The 17,029-nt window shown below is 43.2% G+C and overlaps 1 protein-coding gene across 1 annotated transcript in view; it reads left to right on the top strand.

Annotated features, from left to right (window-relative positions):
* COLEC12 (collectin subfamily member 12) overlaps positions 1-17,029 on the top strand; it is a 178,074-nt gene that overhangs the window by 55,138 nt on the left and 105,907 nt on the right. The window lies entirely within an intron of this gene.

Here is a 17,029-nt window from a genome sequence, read left to right as displayed (position 1 = left end):
ATATTAAAATTTGAATGAATTTTAGCTCTATGATAAAGTACCACTTTATATTGGAGGTTAAGCTATTAGCTTAGAAGAAAAGAGTTAGGAAAAGTAAATGATTAATGCTTCTCTCTACCCGGGTTGTAATAGCAGGCGGTCTGAGCTGGCACTCTAGACTTTACATCTGAAATCACTCATGTCTACCTTTTTATGTCCAATAGTATCTGTATGGCCAAATTAATCCCTTTGTTGCATTTATTTAAGAACATGGCTTTTACCTTACATTCTAGCACATACATCACCTTACCCCTTTCATAATTTAAAAAAAATTAAACTCAAGATATATCCAAGAGTTCAAAGATGAATTATAATTTACTGTATACATGTAACATATGTATATAAACTGTACATTTCTAAAAAATGTGTTTCTTTAGAAATATGTGTAGGATGTAGGATGACAGGTCAAAGCTTTACATTTTACTTTTCTTAGTCTATTTTATCAGTTGCCAGAGAAACTTTAGGGATTTTCTTGGTACCCAATCTGTAGGTCAAAGAGCCCATTAAATAAATTAATAGATCCAAAAGAGCTTAGAAGAATATCTGGCACCTGAGGAGGGCTCAGTTGATGCAAATGTGTGTTATTGTTCTTATTTCTCCAAAGACATGGGACTCAAATGCTGTCTTCACATGAAATATCACCATCTGGGTTGACTCAAGCCACTTATCCAAATCAGAATAAAACTTTTAGCCCCAGAGTCATTTCCTGTCCTTTCTAATTGTGCTGGGGAATATAGAAACGAGAGAGAACCCTACCCACTATCAGCTCAGCAGACAGTGGCCAGTTCCTCATTCTATGTGCACACACACACCAGGGATGTAGCCCAAACCAGCTTGAGCATAGAAGAGAGAAGAGGCTCCGGAAATAGATTTGAAAAAAAAAATCCAGTTTAAATGGAGAGTCCTGGGACAGGTCAGCATGGGCAGGGGAAAGCATTTTAGAGAAAGGAAAATGGTGCAGGTGGCCACCCTGAAGCTAATTTAACTCGGGTCATCTCTGATCTCTTCCAGCTGTGAACATGTGCCTTGTGGCCCAGTGGCCCAGATGTTCTCCTCTGCTCTTCATGTTGCATGGCCCATAAAATTAAAACAGGATTGGAATTTAATTCCAGGTCTTTCACAGTCGTATCATCGATATTTAACGGAGCTGTTCTCTGAAAATATTCAGTCCTAGTATGGATCCAGGACCATGTTTAGTCACTAAGTTGTGTCTGACTGTTTGCCACTCCGTGGACTGCGACATACCAGTTTTCCCTGTCCTTCACTATTTCACGCTCAAATTCATGTCCATTGAGTCAGTGATGCCATCTAACTATCCCTCTGCCGCCCCCTTCTCCTCCCGCCCTCAATCTTTCCCAGCATCAGGATCTTTTCCAATGAGTCAGCTCTTTGCATCCAGTGACCTAAGTTTTGGAGCTTCATCATCAGTCCTTCCAATGAATATTCAGGGTTGATTTCCTTTAGGATTGACTGGTTTGATCTCCTTGTAATCCAAGGGATTCTCAAGAGTCTTCTCCAGCATCACAATGAGAAAATGTAGTAAAAAACAGCCACGTGACTTAGCTGACAAAGGTTCATATAGTCAAAGCTATGGTTTTTCCAGTAGATGAGAAAGACCTTATTTTTCTGGCTATTCACCAGGCACTACAGGGTCTTTTTGAGCAGAATTTTAATCAATTAAACCCAATTTTAATTGGGTTTTTCACGCAGTCAGGGCACTTGACCAAGAAGCAGTGTTATGACAGAGAGTTGACGGCTAGCTGGAGAAACAGTCTGGCTGACATACTCTGGATGTTAGTCACGGATTCTGACTTAAATTCTCTCCAGAGACAACAGAGGCACATGGAAGACCAAAGGGGAAAGGTGAACAGTTATTAAGACTATCTGACGGCCAGAAACACAATCACAGTCTTTTGTGAACTTTTGCTGCAAGTCGAGTCTAGATTTCAGTCCAAATTTCTGTTGTGTGTTATCAGAAACAAGTGAAAGGTTCCAGGAAATTCTTCAGGCTGACCCAGCAAGATAATAGTCCTTCTATTTCAACACTTTTTGCATTTTAAAGAAAAATGAGTTTCTTCAGCTTATGTGTAGGTTACTCAATATAATGCGATATCCAGATTTTGGATGTCCAGAGGAATTTTTTTTTAAGTAGGTAAACTTCTGAATGCTTTTACTCTGGATATTCAGAAAAAGCCAGTGTATAAAAGGAAACTTTAAAAATATGTCAGCCATGTATATAGCAAAGAATCTAACTTCTCATGTTTTTCCTAATTAGAAATTCAGCTCAATTACATTTTAGTGAACATTAATAATGCTTATTTATTATGTTGGAGAGTATGTACTGGCTGCTAAAATGTTTAAGAAACTCAGACTCTAGCTAGGAAAAAAGAAGTGAAGAGAATTACAATATCAGGAATAAGTCAAACACCAAAAAACTTCTAGTGGAATCAGGAAAGTCAATGAGAAGATAGGCCAGGATGAGAGGTTGACACTCCAAATTAAGCAAATGATGTGAGCTTTGGCTTGGAGGAGGGACTGGGTGGGATACTTCTGGGAATGGCAAATGGTTTGGCTCAGTTGCGGGGGGTTGTGTTGATGACCCTGATGAGAGATGAAGCAGAAAAAAATGCTTTAGGCCAAATCAGTGGAGTGCAGTGGGGATGTTTGCTTTAAAAGTCATCGTAAGGAGTCTATGAGGAAAACAAGCCATTGTGTGATTACGGGGAAGAGTGAGCTTTAGATGGAAGCTTTGGGGAGACAATTTTGATGGCGGTCTGAGGAGGGAAGTGATTGGAGAGAAGAGTGATCTGAGATAAGGATCTGAATTGAAGAGTCTGTGGTGTCGAGCTTGGTAGGAGGTGGTGGCAGCCTGAAGCTGATCAGGACAGTGACAAAGACCTGGCCTGAGGGAGAGTGGCCAATGCAGAAGAATGGGTCTGAGGGGGCTGCTCAGACAGTATGGAAATGTGGGTGATAGAAACACAGATGCCACCCACACCTAGTGTATAACTGAAGATGGAAGCAACACGTTAGCCCGGTTATGATTTGTCATGAAATGATCATGTACTGCGTTTATCTTTCTGGATTGCTATCACCCATCATTGGTTTATGTATTTTTTAATATCTGCAGTTTTAAATATTGTATATCTTCTTTTATTACTTGCATTTTCACACATGCTTTTACCTCCATAACAGTTGCTGACATGTTCTTTTTAAATGGTATTTTGTTAGCATAGAACGCATATATCCTAATAATTCCTATCCCTTTTTCTCACCCAATAAGAAGGGCTTAATGATTGATGGATAATATTTTAGTAGTGTTATATTATTAGTAATAACAAGGATGACCTCATATGTATGTAATGACTCACTCATGGGGTGTGAGTGATGTTTGTCGTAGGGTTTGCCGAGTCTTAACCCTCCTCCGTTCCTTCTCTCTTCCCTCAGCCTGTGGTTTTCACTGCTCCTTTTACAATAGGAGTGTCTCCATTGCTTCTTTTGCTGTTTTATAAACTCCTACTGTCATTTTGGTGCTTCCCTCATGGCTTAGCTGGTAAAGAATCCGCCTACAATGAGGAAGACCTGGGTTCGATCCCTGGTCTGGGAAGATCCCCTGGAGAAGGGAATAGCTATCCATTCCAGTATTCTGGCCTGGAGAATTCCATGGACTGTATAGTCCATGAGTCGCAAAGAGTCAGACACAAGTGAGTGACTGTCACTTACTATCATTTTTATTGCTGATGATAACATGATTTTCGTACTTAATTGTTTCTACGTAGATTTCAGAACTAACTCTTCAGTGTAAATATCGGCACTTAACATAATTATCTGGCACTGAATATATATTTGTTAGTAAGTAAATGACTAAATTAATGAAATTAATGAATGGGCATAATCAAATTTCAGTTCCCTATGGGATCCAGTTACATTCTATTGGAAGTGTGCTTGCATGCTTAGTCACTCAGTCGTGTCTGACCCTTTGGACTGTAGCCCTCCAGGCTCCTCTGTCCATGGAATTTTTCAGGCAAGAATACTGGAATGGTTTGCCATTTGCTTCCACAGGGGATCTTCCCAACCCAGGGATCGAAGCAGAGAGGGATCGATCGAAGCATAGTCTCCTGTGTCTCTTGCATTGCAGGCGGATTCTTTACCCTCTGAGCCATCAGGGATTCCCCATTGGGAGGGTGAAAGTAATCAATAAACAGTACACCTGCAATACCAGGCAGTGATGAAAGCTGTGAATTAAAACAAGGGCAGTAAGGACTAGAGAGTAAAGGGCTCTAGATTAGATAGGTGGGGAATCTCCCAGCGGTTGTACCACTTCTGCCTCCTAGGTTCTGCTCTGAGATCTCATTCAGTCACACAAGCCTGGAGTTAGGCATTCAGATCCACGTCTACCATCACGAGTCCTACTTCCCTTTCCCTCTTGCATGCTCTCTGCTAGCTCGTGTGGGTAAAGAATTGCATGAGAAAAGAGCTTGCCTTGTTTACTATCAAATCGGCCAAGTATAGGGATTATCTGTGTGTGGTACACATTGTTCCAACAATAGTTTAAATATTTTGCAATCTGCATCATTACCGCGGGGGAGACAAAGTGCTTTCATTAAGAAAACACACACACACACACACACACACACACACACACACAGCAGATGGTTAACTGACAGCGTCTTGACATGAGAAAATTTTTAGTCTCAAATTCTGTGACTTCACCATCTCAGAGGGATTTTCCTTCTTATTGTTTGGGGAAAATCACTCCCCACTGCATTTTAATGAACTAAAAGTCTCACTTATATATTAATAATATTCACTTTGACTTGTTTAAAAAATTAGGGCTATCCCCCCAAAGGGGGCTTTTCTGACCTTTTACATTTTTTAAATAACGTATTCCATCTGGTTAAAAGATATCTTAAAAAAATTTTTTTTTTAACTGTGTGTCCCCTAGTAAATGTTATATTTGTTCCTTAGAAAATTTGCTCTGGGGCAAGTTCATTTTGGTCAGATGTAATATAATCCAAAGGGAGAAAAATATTAATGAAATCTTAATGGAAAGTCATTATATTTATATGTAGTTTAGTGTCTTAATTATTATCCTTACAAATTAAATTGATTTATAATTTTTAATTTAAGTCAAAAAAGTTTTTAGTTACCTAATTAAGTGCAATGCTGCTTCATTTGGGGAATAATACTTTATTTAAAGTAATTATTTTTTAATGAGCTCCGTGGACATACATGTTTATGTGTCAAATGGATATAATTTCTAATCAATTACTTTTTTAGCCATAATAACAGATTGTTGAGCAATCTATGGTGTGTTTGATCCATTTGATTCAGTAATTCAATGAGTAATTTGAAGTAACCAACTACTTAGCAATAGTTCTAACAAAAAGATCCCATTTCTCTTTTGTCTGAAAATGGGAGGTACTAGAGAACTATGTGGAAAGCAACCTTCCTTGGCATCACTTAACGCATCCTGGAGAAATATGAAAGGTATGAATTTTTATCGTTTGCAAGATTTTTTAGTTTTGGAATTCAAGACCACCCATCTCACCCTAAAATGTAAATAAACTCAATAGGAGGAGAGACCTTCTCTGTTTTCATCCAGTGTATAGGACAAGGCATAACCCATGGTAAACATTCAATTGATATTTGTTGGAAAAATCTCTTTAGCACCTCTATGGGAGCAAATAAGAGTGGGTATAGAATTGTGGGTTTTGAAAAGATGATATGTGTGCATGATCAGTTGCTTCAGTTGTGTCTGACTCTTTGTGACCCTGTGGACTGTAGCCCACCAGGCTCCTCTGTCCTTGGGATTCTCTAGGCAAGAATACTGGAGTGGATTGCCATTTCCTCCTCCAGGGCTCTGAACCCACGTCTCCTGCACTGGCAAGTGATTCTTTGCCTACTGAGTCACCCACCTGCTCAGTGTGTTAGCTATTGTTAAAACATAATTATTTTAAAAGATAAAAGTCATGGTCTCATACAAATATCAAATGAACATGTGTCAAGGATTTATTTTAGTCAATAATTGACAAATCAATAAGATGTTACAACCAGTTTGAAGGAGAATCAAAGGATCAGTACATAGGCAACCAGGGATGCTGATGTGGCTTGGCTTAGGAGATGTGAAACTGCCTCCTTCCACAGGGAGAGGGAAAGCTATTGCACTTCCAGGGGGCAACACACAATTGTGAGTGTGTGGACAAGAATCGTTCACTCTCAGTTACTTATGATTTATGAGTTATAAAACAATTCAAAGACAAAAAAACATGCAAAGTCCTCATAGAATCGGATAACCCGGAAGAGTGAAGAAGACGATGTTCATTCATCCTTCTGATGCATTTCAAAATCTTTCACTATTATTTCCTACCCAGTTTTTATTATTGCTTATTTGCATCCTAGGAATGTTTTGAGGACCGATAAAATCATGTACATGAAAAGTTGTAACTATGATGTATTTTGCAAATACTAGTAGTTATAGTGTAAAAGAAAGAGGTGAGGTAGATTTTTTTTTTTTTAATTTTTGGCTGTGCTGGGTCTTTGTTGCTTTTGCTTGGTCTTTCTCTAGTTGCGGAAAGCAGAGGTTGCTCTCTAGTTGCGGTGGGCAGGCCTCTCACTGGGGTGGTTTCTCTTGTTGAGGAGCACGGGCTCTAGGGCATGTGGGCTCCATAGTTGCAGCTTCTGGACTCTAGAGAACAGGCTCTGTAGTTGGAGTGCATGGGTTCAGTTGCTGTCTGGCATGTGGAATCTTTCCGGACCAGGGATTGAACCTGCATCCCCCACATTGGCAGGTGGATTCTCCACTGAGCCACCAGGCAAGTCCGTAGACTTGCCTTTGAGACCTACCTCTGACACTTTCTTTAAGTGTTTTTCAAGTTGAGTTATAATGAATGTATAATATTATATTAGTTCTGCTATTTAAATATGACCATTAGCAAGTCACTTTGTAGCTTTGTGCCTTTGTTTTTCTTAGCTGTAAGTCGGTACATAAGATTCACTGCCCAAGGTTACTGTGAAGATTGGATGAGGTGATACATGGCAAAAGAAAAAAATGCTGTACCAAAATGAGATGTGATTGTATTATTGCTCTCAGTTTAGATTTTGGCTCATTTTTCTTTAAGGAGAGGCTCTAGGATAAGAGGTGGAGTGATGAGTTCTCAGACTCTCCTGGTCATTATTACTGCAAGTTGTAAATCACAGGGAGAAGGCTTTAACGCCATCACGGTGATTTACGGCCCTGCTGTGAACCCAAAAGCACTTCTGGAATAGTCACCCACAGGTCCTGAGGGCCCTAGAGAGAAGCTAGTCGCGCCAGGAAAGGTAGCGTTGATGACCGTGGGGCCCCGTGTCCCTCATGAAGCCTGTAAGGGCTGTATTTCACTCCCCCCAACCCCTCCCCCAGCGCTGTCATCCCAGCGTCTCCCCAAGTTGTCGTGTAAAAGAAGACTGTTCAACCAGCATGTGGAGACTCTCAGGAATTTGCAGGAATTGGGAAGGAAAATCTTTGGCCCAGCGCTGTCCTCTCCTGGCCCCGTTCTGGGTTTTGTAACTGAGAAGGGATGAGGAGGGTTTGGAGGGAGGCCAGGACCTGAAACTGAATGCACTGAAGATGAACGAGTCCTGGGGGGAGGCTCTGGGACCGTTGGCCTGGGGAGGAGCGGGCGGGGGGTGTGACCCTGAGTGTGGACAGAGGTTTCTAGAAGCCAGCTCTCCTCCCCCAGGGCTGGGACGGGACGAGGGAGCTTCAGCAGCAGCTCAGGGGTTATAATTGTGGAGACCGGAGACCCTTCTGCCCATGGTGGTGACTGCTGCCAACACATGTATGAAGGCCGTACTCAATTGCTCTTCAGAGATTTCGTAGAACAAGAACGGGTCTCTTTTAATTGAGAGCATTGCAGATCATTCATGTTCCCCTCGAGGCAGAAGCCTGGTTCAGATTTAAAGGAGGAGAAAACTAGACACCTTGCTTGTCTGCCCTTGTTGAGTAGAGTTCGGGGGCAAGGGGAACCCGAGCCTCTGAGCTGGCCTCCCATTTCACCATCCCCCCTTGCTCTGTACCCTGGGAGGCACACCCTGCTCGTCTGTCCCAGTTAAAAGATGTTGGTTGACTGACTTCCTCTCCTCAAAGGCAGAGCCTTAGTTTTCATCTCGGTGTCCCCAGCCCCTGGCTGTGGTGTGTAGCTGTGCTGTGTGTGTTTAGTCGTTCAGTCGTGTCCGACTCTTTAAGACCCCATGGACTGTAGCCCACCAGGCTCCTCTGTCCATGGGATTTCCCAGGCAAGAAAACTGGAGTGGGTTGCCATTCCCTTCTCCATAGGCTCTTTCTGATCCAGGGATCGAACCCAGGTCTCCTGCATTGCAGGTGAATTCTTTACCTTCTGAGCCACTAGGGCAGCCTCTGGCAGGTAGTAGGGCTTGACAAATACTTGTTGAATGAGAGCATTGATGAGTGACTCCTTGACGGGCTGAGATCAGGTCAACAGAGACCTCAAGGCCAGAGGCGCTGACTGGAACCTCGTTGGAAAGCTGGTTGAGCTTTGGATTTCAGCTCTGACGAACTGTTCCCTGTTAAATAGTAGGGAAGCCTGGGTCCAGATTTCAGCATTCGTAGTGAGACTATTTTCAGCTTTCTCAGAGACAGCATCTGTAAATAATCAGGCAGAGTCTTTTATAAAACAACATCGAAAAACCTCAAAGACTATTCTAAGGCTGCAGCATTTAAACAGGATTTTTTAACCCATCGGGAGGCCAAGATCAACATGGAGCTTCCTGCACATAAAAGCTTGGAATTTCATAGCAGCGTGGGGGCAAAAGCTGAGATCGCCTGTCCCCCTATCTAAATTACACACTGCTTAGCATTCGTGTGAGCAGAGGGCTGGGGTGGAGGCAGGCCTGTAGTTATGTAAGTCCCACGTGGCCTTCCCTCCTCCGGAGATACGGCGTCCATGGTGATGGTGGCGGGGAGTCACCAGCCTGGCTGGACTGAGGGAAGGCAGAAGGTCACATGTAGGTCATCCCGTGATTGAAGCATTCATTGTCATTTGTGACTGGGCTTTCACTCTCCTTAGGGAAATGATCAGGGATGTTTGTTGTATGATGTTTTCTCTCACTAGAAGATGCTGTTCTTAAAACGGAGTTTAGGGGCAGCCATAAAAGCCCAGTTATAGCACATTACAAACTCACTTTCCTTCCCAATCGGAGGAAAGGAACGAGAGGCTGTCTTCACGTAAGGCAAGGGGGAAAAGGTGGCGTTAAAGTTTGACGTTGAGTGAAGTCCTCAGCCTCTCAACCCACATCACCATCTCCAGGGCCCTTCTTCCACCACTCCTGAACCAGGGCGCACATCGACCTGATCTGACTAAACCAACCTCAGTTATAAACAAAGGAAAATCACAGCGCCCCCAAACCACCCTTACCATCAGGCCAGCCTGTGAGCATGTTTGCCATGTGACAGCTGCGCAGTATCTCAAGTTTCCTGAGAAAGTCACTCAAAGCTCTTCTGGGAAGACACCCACTGGTCCTGAATCACCCTGTCTTGTTACCTGCAGAGGCCAACATTTGAACAATGGTCATTGTTGTTGTTCAGTCGCTAAGTCATGTCAGACTCTTTGCGTCCCTTTGGACTGCAGCATGCCAGGCTTCCCTGTCCTCCACTATCTCTCTGAGTCTGCTCAAACTCATGTCCATTGAGTCAGTGATGCCATCCAACCATCTCATCCTCTGTCACCCCTTCTCAGCTATCATTATAACACTTGGTTGTTATGAAAAGTTTAAAAAATATACAACCAAAAGGGTTATTTTCTTAAAAAGTGAGAATTTTATTTGGAAAAATAGTTGATATATTCATTGTAATCCCGTGTAGTCTGGAGTGGTGGGCTTCCCACGAGGCTCAGTAGTAAAAAATCTTCCTGCAATGCATGAGACCCGGGTTTAATCCTTGGGTTGGGAAGATCCCCTGGAGGAGGGCATGGCAACCCACTCCAGTATTCTTGCCTGGAGAATCCTATGGACAGAGGAGCCTGGCAGGCTGCAGTCCATGGGGTCGCAGAGAGTCAGACACGACTGAAGTGACTAGGCAACAGCAGCAGTCTGGACTGGAGGGTGAGGGCACATTTTCAGTTTATACTCCTGGTTAGCACAGTGTCTGGAAGATGGTCTAAACCCAAGAAATATTTTTTGAATGAATGGAGTGAAAAGAATATTTACAGAACAAAAGCCTCTGGGCTGGCTGGCTGTGAGTCCATTGGTGTCTTCCTTCTGCAAACTCTGGAAAAATGTGTATAAACAAAAAGATCAGAGTGGAAATTTTAAAAGAACGTTTAGTATAATTTTCAATAATTTCTACTTTTAACTTCATGAGTACCATATCTAAATTGTGTATGGATACACATACACCCCAACACTCCCGTGTGTATATGCTTGGAATATAACATATAGACTGTGTGTGTGCACATATGTATGCTTTGTTACTATTTATTTGTCTGCATCAGATCTTAGCTGCATCATGCGGGATCTTTTGTTGCAGCATATGGAATCTCTAGTTGCCGCGTGTAGGTTTAGTTGCTCTGTGGTGTGTGGGATCTTAGTTCCCCAACCAGTGATCAAACCTGTGTCCCTGCCTCAAGGCAGATTCTTAACCACTGGACCACCAGGGAAGTCCTTATGCATTTTCAAAGCTATAGAAAATAAAGATAAACCCATCTGCAACACATTCCAGGAGTACAATGGGAGGGAGTAAATTTGGAAAAGATAGGGGGAGTGTTCATATTTTTACCTTAAATATTTATCATTGGTTGAAACCTTATCATGAGCATTTATCTCCAATTTATAAGGTATGGTGTTGCCTGTAGCAAATATTCAGTCAAGGGACTTCCTTTGTTGTCCAGTGGTTAAGAATCTGCCATGCAATGCAGGGGACTTGGGTTCAATCTCTGGTCAGAGAACTAAGCCTGTTTGCTGGAGCTGCTGAAGCCCAAATGACTCTACTAAGACCCGATGCAGCTAAATAAATAAACATTAAAAAATAGTCAACATTAAATACATACATGAGTCAATCAGTCAGTGGGATGGACATGAGTTTGAGCAAACTCCAAGAGATAGTGAAGGGCAGGGAAGCCTGGCATGCTGCAGTCCATGGGGTCATAAAGAGTCGGACACGACTAAGCGACTAAACAACAACCCAACTTTGTGTGAGTTAGGGGTAGGATGAGGATAAAGAAATTGAGCTGAAGATCCAGGGAAAGAGAGTATCATCGAGCTCTGTTGCTGGAAGTAGCCAACAGAAATAAGGGAATAGGGACTTCCCTGGTGGTCCACCTTCCAGTGCCTTCCAATGCAGGGGGCATGGGTTCGATCCCTGGTTAGGGAACATAGATCCCACTTGCCATAGGACAGCAAAGCCCCTGAACCACAACTGTTGAGCCCGTGTGCTAAAGAGCCTGTGCTCTGTAACAAGAGAAGCCTGTGCACCACAACAAAGATCCAGGGCAGCCAAGAAAAAAAAGGGAATGGGGTTGCCATTGCTAAATTGCATGTCTTCCATTTTTAAAAACAAAACTGCCCCAAATTAGCTACCTAACCGTTACTGGAAAATAGCAGAGCTTTATGTATAGTAACATAGTATTACACAAAATCATTGGTATTCCCGTGGGTTTGTCTACTGCCTGCACAAAGGCCAATGGCCTGGCAAGAGAGGCCACCAGGCCTGGTGACCTGCTCACCTGACCGGCTTGGACACGCATGGCGACCAGAATGGCCTTAGTACGCACAGCCATGTTCAGGCTGCTGCTGGTTTCCAAGTCATCTGGAGGACTAGCGAGACCATCCTGGGAGGGAGGCCAAAGTCCAGCAGCTCAACCACCAGTCATTCGTCTGAAGTGACCAGAAAGGCCTGTCTTACAACTTGATGTCCAAGATTTGACATGATGAATGAGAGCTTTTAACCCCAGTCTAGCTGACATGACCCAAATGCATGAAACCCTTTCCTGACCCCTCATCTAGGACGTGAGCTGGTGCTTTGTAAAAATGCTTGAATGCAGCTTAGAGTTTATTTGAAGAGCTGATAGAAAGATTCTAATGGCAGGAATGTCTGGATAAAACTACCATCAGCTGGCGATTGTGGGAATCACTTCAGGGTTTTAAGTGAAGAAAGTGCTGCTCAGCGTCTGTCTGGGGGGCAGAGTCCTTCTAAATGTGGTGACAGCTGGGCCTTACTCCTGCTGTGGAGTAGGTGATTTAAGCCACTGACTTCCTAAATTAAAGGCACGAAAAAGCAGACATGTAATTCTTTTAATTACACCTCCAGATTCCTCCTACATTCCTTCGTATGCTTCATGTTTGCCTCCTGCTTCTTTGACCTGCCAGCAGGAGATGAGCAATGGTGAAGGCAGAGGATCTGGAAAGGGATAAAAGACCTGAATTCTTTCGCTTTTCCTGTAGCCTTTCTCAGAAAAATTAAAGTACCTTGTTTGGAAGTTAAGAAAATACGAAATCTGCTTTTCTGCTGATACCAGAGAAGAGCAAACCCCTTCAAGGTAGAAGTGAATCATACCTTTCTGCATTTTTCGCCATCTGCCCTCTGTTAATATGGGGGCTATTAATAAAGCATATTTAGTTTATATCACCAGGCAAGCAGGTTCGATTGCATCTTATGTTTCTGCTAAAGTGTATGTTTATTACCTTAATACATGGCTTTTATACCTCAGCATTAAAGATATGCTTCGTTTTTCAGGACATACATAGCCCTGTGCAATTTAAAGCTCTGCACAGAAATTTAAATATTTTATTTAAAAGAGTGAATTGAACTCAGTGCTTACAAAGCTCCATAACATTTTTTTCTGCTAGATTACAAGAGAAACTGAATTTTGTTTGTTTTTGGCTGCTCCACATGGCATGTGGGATCTTAGTTCTCCAACCAGGGATTGAACCTGCATCTCTTGCACTAAAAAGAAAGAGTCTTAACCACTGGATCACCAGCGAAGTTCCAAGGGGAACTGAGTTTTGAAATAAAGCAACTGAGTTTCGGGCTTCCCAGGTGGTAAAGAATTTGCCTGTTCAGTGGTAAAGAATTGAAGGAGACACAAGAGATGCGACTTCGATCCCTGGGTCGATTCCTTGGAAAAGACCCTGTTTCTGGGAAAGATGAAAGGCTGCAGGAGAAAGGGGTGACAGAGGATGAGATGGTTGGATGGCATCATCAGCTCAATGGACATGAGTCTGAGCAAACTCCGAGAGATAGTGAAGGACAGGGGAGCCTGGCATGCTACAGTCCATGGGGTCGCAGAATCAGACACAACTTAGTGACTAAACAGCAATTGAGTTTCCTCTCTTCTACTCTCTCTCACCTCCTCCCCACTTTGGAAGGAGATATTAACATGACTTATTCTCCCTTCACGGTGCAGGGTTTCTGGGTTGGTTTCCTGACCTATGAGACGTGCTAACCATCTGGCCTCTGAGACCAGGCGTTATGACACTGATGCACCAGTCAAGGTGCCGTGAGGTCTGGGAGCAGAGAAGACCCTCTCCATAATCCCATGGCCCTCACCCACCCCAACTCCCACCAGCTACACTTGACTTCAGCTATGTCTTTGATCCCGTAACCCTTTGAATGATGCTTTTAGAATGTCTGTGCTGTGGTAAAATAAGGCCACCGCCTTTCCTGGGGTTTCCCAGGGAGAGGTAAGGCAGGACAGGGTAAATGGTTTAGGATTAGCTAGTTTTTGTTGTTGTTGTTTGAAAAGTGAAAGTCGCTCAGTCGTGTCCGACTTTTTGCGATCCCGTGGACTATACAGTCCATGGAATTCTCCAGGCCAGAATACTGAAGTGGGTAGCTTTTCCCTTCTCCAGGGGATCTTCCCAACCCAGGGATCAAACCCAAGTCTTCTACATTGCAGGCAGATTCTTTACCAGCTGAGCCATTGTTTAACATGTGTTTATTTATTTTGGCTGAGGTGGGTCTCTGTTGCAGCTCACAGGATCTTCATTGTGGCAAGCGGGCTTCTTAGTTTCAGCATGCGTGTGGGATCTAGTTCCCTGATCAGGAATCAAATCCTGGCCTTCTGCATTGGGAGCATGGAATCTTAGCCACTGGACCACCAGCCAAGTTCATTGCATTAGCTAGTTAAATAATTTTCGGAGGGCTTTGGACTATAGGGTGTTCTCAGTTGTGTAGAACCTGGCCTGGGATGACTACAGAAGAGGAATATTGCCTCCCAGGGTGGACAGACCAGACCGAGGAGCTGTGACTCTGGGTTCATTTGCTTGTCAAAGATCTGTTTCAGACTAGGTCCTCTGCCGTCTCTATGGATTGTCTCACTCCTAGAGGAGACAGTCCTTCTCCAGCTGGAAAGATGTAAGATGTCAAAACATCAGAAGACACAGAAAATTAAAAATACATTAAATACAAATGAGTTTAACATATTTGAATCTTTCTTAGTCACCTCTTGTGGAGTTGCATGATCGTTTGCCAAATATGTTCTAGAAGTAATTTGTCTTTGGTGGTACATGATTTTGAAGGCATGGGACAGTACTTACACGCTCTTCAAGTTATCATCAAATGAGAAGTTTAAACTCTACTGGGAGACCGTGATGGGGACGTGGATTCAGAACACCCTTCTCTTCATCCAAAAACTTTCTGAAGACTCTACAGATTTTTAGACTTTTTTTTTCTCTTTCTGTTGTATTTCTGCAAAAGAGATTAAGCCTATGTAGATTTTGTTGCTTGACAAAACTTAATGAGGCTTTCCCCCTTGTTGGTGTTCTTGGAAATACTGAGGAATCACTCCAGTTTGCCATAATTTCTCAGACACCCACTGGCGGCTAGCCATTGGAAACTGTTTTCCCATTCTAAGAGTGAAGCAACTCTGGGGCTGAAATTTCACTTTGGTGACACACATTTTCATAAATGGTCATCACATATTATTTCATGTTTAGATGATTTTCTAGCCATCTATCACTGTGAAACAAACCATTCTAAAACTCCGTGGCTTAGTTATCTTTCATATATTTCTGATCCTGTGAGTCAGGAATTTAGACCAGACAGCAGGTATAGTTCCCCTCCATGCCACCATCCTGGGATCTCAGCTGGGGTGATGGGAATGACCAAGAATTGCACTCTCTCCTCATTTGACCTCCCTTAGGGAGCAGCTTGAACTTCCTCACAGAATGGCGGCCTCAGTGGAGTCAGACTTCTAATACACTGGCTCAGGGCTCCAAAAACAAGTTTTTTAAGTGTCAGAGAGTGGAAGCTGATACTCTCTTAAGGCTTAGCCTGGAAATTGGCATAGCAGACAGCTTCCTTGCTGCCATATTCTGATGGTTAAGTTTTCACAGAGACACCGTCACTCCCACCCTGTAGACCCAAGGAGAGGGGCATAAATTTGAATGAAGTAAGACAGAGAAGGAGAAATATCATGTGACATTGCTTATATGCAGAATCTAAAAAGAAATGATACAGATGAACTTATTTATGAAACACAGACTCAGAGAATGAACTTAAGGTTATCAGTAAGGGAAGACTGGGGGGAAGAGATAGTTAGGGAGTTTGGGATTGACCACGTACACACTGCTATATTTAAAATGGATGACCAATAAGGACCTACTGTATAGCACAGGGAACTCTGCTCAATGTTATATGGCAGACAGATGGGAGGGGAGTTTGGGGAGAATGGATCCACGTATACGTAAGACTAAGTCCCTTTGCTATCCACCTGAAACTATCACAACATTGTTAGCCAGCTATACTTTGACATAAAATAAAAAAATTTTTTTTTTAAAATAAGCACTGTGATTTCCCCCTCTCTGATCCTGACACCCCCACCCCAGTTTCCTTGGCTTTGGATGGCTCAGAGCAGCATACATATGACCTGGTAATCTAGGGCAACAACATCATTTTCAAGGAGGAAAATGGGAGGTCTCAGAAGACTGAATAACCCAGAGTGGTTAGAGAAAGACAAAAAGACAAGGGCAGCACCAGCATCTTTAGAGAACACTAATTGTAGACAGTTTCAGCTTGTCTCCAGGAAGAACTGACGCTGTTATGATTTCTGCTGATGCATGTGAAATCAGTTGCTATAGCAATGAACCAGTGTTTCTTGGAACTTGCTGACAGCAACAGGCCTTAGGAATGAAATCTCTCTCCTGTTAATCGTGCTTCTGAGGCTCATAGTAATGAATTTAGCTCCACTATTTCAGCACTGCTACCACATCCACGTCCTACCATCATCTCCCCCTGGCTGGAAGGTAGGGCAACACTCCACTCACATCACTTGATAGACATGTTGACAGTGGCCCTGGGAACATGGCTTGTCTGTGGTCATGCAGCGGGGAAGGGAGCCAGGCTGATGGAGAGAAGGACAAGGGCAGGAGTTTGGAATCCGAGTTTGAACCTATATCAGTGAATATTTGGGTAGATCCAATATCTCATATGGGCTTCCCAAGTGGCACAAGTGATACAGAACCTGCCTGCCAATGCAGGTGACTTAAGAGATGTAGGTCCAGTTCCTGGATTGAGAAGACCCCCTGGAGAAGGAAATGGCAACCCACTCCAGTATTCTTCCCTGGGAAATCCCATGGACAGAGGAGCCTAGTGGGCTCTAGTTCATGGGGTCGCAAAGAGTTGGACACTACTGAAGTGACTTAGCACACAGGAATATCTCATATACATCCATAAATGGCACAGAGAGACTAGGAAATAAATTGAGTTTGGTTCAACTTGAAGCAACATTAAGAAATACTTCCCAGGCTTCCCTGGTGGTCCAGTGGCTTAGAATCTGTGCTTCCAGTGCAGAGGCCCTGGTTCAATCCCTAGTTAGGAAACTAGATCTCATATGTTGCAACTATGAGTTTGCATTGCTGCAGCTAAGATCCTTTGTGCTCCTACCAAGACCCGGTGCAGCTGAATAAATAATTAAAAAAAAAAAAAAAAGAATTTAGTGGGACTTCTCTGGTGGCTTAGTAGTAGAGAGTCTGCCTGCCAATCAGGGGGCATAGG

Source organism: Muntiacus reevesi, chromosome 4, assembly GCF_963930625.1.
Source record: "Muntiacus reevesi chromosome 4, mMunRee1.1, whole genome shotgun sequence".
Lineage (NCBI taxonomy): Eukaryota > Metazoa > Chordata > Mammalia > Artiodactyla > Cervidae > Muntiacus > Muntiacus reevesi.
Note: the sequence above shows the minus strand (reverse complement) of the source record. Positions and strands in the feature narration are given on the sequence as shown.